This window comes from Pan paniscus, chromosome 10, assembly GCF_029289425.2.
Source record: "Pan paniscus chromosome 10, NHGRI_mPanPan1-v2.0_pri, whole genome shotgun sequence".
Lineage (NCBI taxonomy): Eukaryota > Metazoa > Chordata > Mammalia > Primates > Hominidae > Pan > Pan paniscus.
In genome coordinates this window covers 98,111,357-98,117,279 of record NC_073259.2, presented here as the reverse complement: position 1 = coordinate 98,117,279, position 5,923 = coordinate 98,111,357, and positions in this window count along the sequence as shown.

Sequence of the window (5,923 nt, the reverse complement as noted above, 5' to 3'; positions counted from 1 at the left end):
GGGTGCAATCACCGATGCATCACTGGGTGTGGCTGGGTTATGATGCAACATAAAGTCCTAGCAATGCAGTTGCTTGGAGTGGGCAAAATTCAGCCTCACTTCAGGATAACAGCATTCAGTAGTGTCTTTCTCCACCTCCCAAGAGCAGAAATAAAAGAGATTGTTAAAACGCAGAAAGGGGGAATGAACAATTTTCTCCCCCTTATGTTTAAGGAGGGGTCTAGAAGACAGATGTAAGTGAAATGAATTATAAGTCTCAACCTCCTTCACTCTTATCTGGAGTGAATAGACTGCTTTGTCATACAGCTGCCTAAGGCTAATCCTCCACACTCCCACAATCTTCTCAGTCTACTGCCTGAGTACCTTTGAAGCCAGGATTTAAAATCCTATAAATAGAAACAGTATTACTGGTTGCAGACTGCTGAAAAACTTTAAATGCTTCCTGGGAAGTGCAAGGAAGGATGTACAATGGCATGAGAAGAGGTGAATGGGGAGGAGAAATATAAATTTTTAAGAGAAATAGTAAACTCTAACTTAACACAGTATTTCAATAAATCTGACTTTTCTTTTTGTGACCCTAAGAGATTTTTTGGATTTTCATAATTATCAATTGCATCCAGGCAAGGCGTAGTGGCTCGTGCTTGTAATCTCAGCACTTTGGGAAGCCAAGGTGGGAGGACTGCTTGAGGCCAGCAGTTTAAGACCAGCCTGGACAACAGAGTGAGACCCTGTCTCTATGAAAAAAAAAAAAAAAAACACGACATATTTTAGTTAGCTAGGTATGGTGACACGCACATCAAGTTACAGTTACTCAGGAAGCTGAGGTGGGTAGATCACTGGAGCCCAGGAGTTTGAGGCTGCAGTACGCTATGATTTTACCACTGCACTCCAGCCTGGGTGACAGGGTGAGACTGCTTGTCAAAAGAAAGGAAAGAAAGGGAAGGAAGGGAGGGAGGGAGAGGGGGGAGAGAGAGAGAGAGAGAGAGGGAGAGAGAGAGAGAGAGAGGAAGAAAGAGAAAGAAAGAAATTAAAAGGAAGGAAGAGAAAGAAAGGAGGGAAGGAAGGAAGGAAGGAAAAGAAAGAAAGGAAGGAAGGAAGGATGGAAGGGAAAAGAAAAAAGAAAAGAAAACAAAAAGAAAGAGAGGAAAAGAGAAAAGAGGCCGGGTGCAGTGGCTCACGCCTGTAATCCCAGCACTTTGGGAGGCCGAGGCAGGTGGATCATGTGGTCAGGAGATCGAGACCATCCTGGCTAACACAGTGAAACCCCGTCTCTACTAAAAACACAAAAAATTAACCGGGCGTGGTGGCAGGCACCTGTAGTCCCAGCTACTGGGGAGGCTGAGGCAGGAGAATGGCATGAACCTGGGAGGTGTAGTTTGCAGTGAGTGGAGATCCCACGACTGCACTGCAGCCTGGGCAACAGAGCGAGACTCCATCCCCAAAAAAATAAAAATAAAAATAAAAATAAAAGAGAGAGAGACAGAAAGAAAAGAGATTGCATCTAAGTAAAGAGTTTTTACTTAGAAAATGTCCAATTGTCTTCCACCTATTGAAATTCACCTCTTCTATAATCCCCACATCACTGCTAAGGCTGGCTTAAGATATCCATCTACAAGAAATAGGAACACTTTTACGCTGTTGGTGGGAGTGTAAATTAGTTCCACCATTGTGAAAGACACTGTGGCACTTCCTCAAGGATCTAGAACCAGAAATACCCTCTGACCCAGCAATCCCATTACTGGGTATATACCCAAAGAATTATAAATCATTCTACCATAAAGACACATGCACACATATATTTATCAGAGCACTATTTACAATACCAAAGACTTGGAACCAACCCAAATGCCCATCACTGATAGACTGGATAAAGAAAATGTGGCACATACACACCATAGAATACTATGCAGCTGTAAAAAAGAATGGGTTCATGTCCTTTGCAGGGACATGGATTAAGCTGGAAACCATCGTTCTCAGCGAACTAACACAGGAACAGAAAATCATACACCACATGTTCTCACTCATAAGTGGGAGCTGACCAATGAGAATACATGGACACAGAGATGGGAACATCACACACAGGGGCCTGTCAGGGGTTGAGGGGCAAGGGGAGGGGGAGCATTAGTACAAATACCTAATGCATGTGGGGCTTAAAACCTAGATGACGGGTTGATAAGTGCAGCAAACCACCATGGCACACATATGCCCATGTAACAAACCTGTACGTTCTGCACGTGTATCCCAGAACTTAAAGTAAAATTTAAAAACAAAAGATCCATCCACAAATTCTACTAGCTCATTCTTGCCTGGGTCCTCTTGTCGGCAGCGCTAGTCTGTCTGCAGATGCACCATAGATAGGGGTACCATTGCCTTAGAGTCAGGGTCCAGCAAAGCACCATCTCCTGTACAGGTCTCAGGCAGACATGTTGGTTGAACAACTAAGCCTTATATACACTTTTTGTAAATCAAGGCCCTCTAGGTGAGCACAGAGTAAGGGCTAATAATTACATTTGAGAATTGATTTGGAATTGATAATGAATAAGACTTTTGTGGGTACCTGAGGTCTCAGCCTGTTCACAAATATTAATTTTCATACATTTTCCATTACTTTAGGATGGTACTGCCTCATCCTGATGAATTCACGTGTGACCGTATTATTTTTTTGGGCTAAGAAATGGATGTTAAGTGTCATTTTCAAGCAGAAGCTTGAAGAGACATGATGCGCCTTGCCACATGCGCTTTTGCCTCTCCCATACTAAGCAGCAGCATTCTGGATCATGGCTGAATAAGCAAGGACGGAAAACAATGATGTAAGGACAGAGATCACAGTCAACTATCTGTGGAAAGCAAGAAACCATTTCAGTTTTAAGTGAACAATATCTGAGGGTTGTATGTTTGCAGCATAACCTAACCTCTCTCAAGGAGTACATACCATAAAATGCTTCTTGGATTCACTAAGTTGTTGAGTATCATGGTCTTCCAATTTTTTTTTCTGTTTTCTTATGTTTTGCAACTGTGTAAGTCTTCCACTTTTAAACACATCTTTTAAGGAGGCTGGCTGTCATTGAATGTCTTCAGAGCAATTTTACACATCTTAAAATCAGTCAAGGGAAATGAAAGTTAAGTCTAAATCTAATGAAATCCCGGCAGAGCACGAATAGAACTCAAAGCTCCACCTGTCCTCTAGCTTCTATTGGATAAATATTTTCATAGGAAAAAGGTTTGCAGACAAAGCTAAGCACATTCTTCACTCCAATTTTTCACTAGGGCAAAAGCAAATTTTTATTACACACCAAGTGTTGGAAAATAAATTTATTCTTAGTTCACCCTCACTAGCCTAAATAGTACTATTAAACTGATAAATAAGCACAAGTACATTTGAAAACAGAAAAGGTAAACAGGTAGAGGTTTCCAGCTCTACTTTAATGAGATTATATACCACAAAGAATTTAATACTACAAGGCATGCTAAGATGACAACATCCTAACATCTAACAACTCTTCTTTTAATCCCAATGGGATTATTGCTGAAATAATTTCCCTTGTCATTAATTGAAAGATTTTTACTCCTTTGGAATTTTTCTCCTGGGTCTATTTTATTTTAAAATTCATCATATTGCAATTTCCTTCTCAAGGTTTTAATAGAGTTAAACAAAACGTCATTTGTTCATTTGCCAGGTATAAATTAAAATTTGAGATTGGTAAACGACAAAAGTATTTCTTTCTCCAGAAACAAAAGATTAACTCCAAAAGCCTTTTAAAAGTTGCGTGACTTCTTGATAAACACTATTCTGACAGGTGTGAAATTATATCTCTTTGTGGTTTTAATTTGCATTTCACTAATGATCAGCAATGTTGAACATCTTTTTATATATCAGTTGATGAAAGATAACAAATGTTGGCAAAGATGTGCAGAAAAGGGAATTGTTGTACACTGTTGGTGGGAATGTAAATTAGCACAGCTATTATGGAAAACTGAATGGGCATTCCTCAAGAAACTGAAAATGGAATTATCATGTGATCCAGCAATTCCGCTTCTGGGTATTTATTCAAAAGATTTCAAATCAGTTTGTTGAAGAGACATCTGCATTCTCATGTTCATTGCAGCACTAATCACAATGGCCAAACTATGGAATCAACCTAAGTGTTTATCAATGAAGGAATGGATCAAGAAAATGTGGTGTACTATTCAACCTTAAAAAAAGAAAATTCTGTCATTCACAGCAACATGGATGGAACTGGAGAACATTATCCTAAGTGAAATAAGCCAGGCACAGAAAGACAAAGAGACATGTTCTCACTTATATGTGGAATCTAAAACAATCCACATCACAAGCAGAGAATACAATGGGGGTTACAGAGGCCAAGGATGGGGGTCAAAGGGCACAAAATCTCAGGCAGGAAAGATAATAGATTTTTTTTTCAGTTCTATGCTAATAATAGAGTATTACACACTTAAAAATTGCTAAGAGAATAAATTTCAAATGTTCTCACCACTAAAAGTATTAAGTATTTGAGGTGATGGATATGTTAATTCATTTGATTAATTATATTTTACATTGTATCCATAAATCATAACCACTTTTATTTCATAAATTTATACAATTATACATTGGCAATTTACAATTTTAAAAAATTATTTTAAAAGTTGCATGACTTAACTCCATAGCACTTAGACTTTATTCAGTATAGAAAACTAAGAGTAACAACCCTTTATCTCATCAAGGCCTCCCTAGCTATTGGACCAAGTGTGAAACCTAGTACTTTCAGCATAGCAGAACTTTCTGTCTACTGCTTAGAAATGCTCTTAGAAATGCTCAAAGAAAGGTAAAGACTGGAGACTTAGTGACTCAGACTAGAACCAGCAATTTTGTAACAGAAAAAAAAATAAATTGAAGTCTGTGTCATTCTGTATGTCTCATGCACACCAGTTTGCTAGTCTCTGTGAAGCATATCAGTCAAACATTTTCATAATAATAGGGACTTTTCTGTGAGTCTGAAGGCAACCAGCAAGATATTCCATTCATATTTTCTTCAGCTAAGATTCCTAGAAAACGATGCAATCATTATTCTTAGCATCCTACAACTTCTTTCCATATTTTTCAATTTTTGAATGCCTGGCACCTGTGTGATAGACACTTTGGTAGTCTTCAAGAATATCATGGTGAGTAGAATTTACATTAGCCCTGTCCTGCAGCAGCACATACTGGAGTGAGAAAGACAACTAAACCAGCAACAGTACAAAGGAGGACAATGAAGAGTGTTTCAGGGTGAAAAGAACATGCAGCACAAGCACCTTCTCTACTCTAATCCAGGAATGAGAGCAGAGGGTCATGCAAGAAAATTTCCAATGTATCACCACCAGACATGAAATTAGTCATGCAAAAACATGCAAGGCTATCTCAGGGTGTTGGAAGCTGGAGAAAGTAACTCTGAGCACAAAATTATGATCAGAATCTTTAGAAAATATACGTGGGCTTTCACTGTGCAAAAGTGGACAGTCCTGTCACAGTTTTGGCTCCATAGCTCTAAAAACACAAGAAATAAAGCCAAGGAATGGAGAGAAGCAAGCAGATGACCATCAGGTCAGAAAGGAAAGGATCGCAAATAATTGCAGAAGCCACACAGAAGTACACTATCCTAGGAGTCAGGTGACTCAGCCAAGCTGCTAGTCCCTGTGATCAGCTTCCCAGCTGTGTTCACTCATTCAACTGTCAGTACAAAGCTGTAAGGAAAATATCATATTACCCCATCTTAAAGATGAGTAAAAATGAAGCTTAGATAGGATAAGTAAGCTAACTCTTTCTGCCTTCTAATCCTGAGTTTTAAACCACTAGACTGCTACCCCAATTGGAATTGTCCATTAGAATTATACAACAAGGTTTTAAAAAATCTCAATGGACAGGACAACCCCAGGACAATTA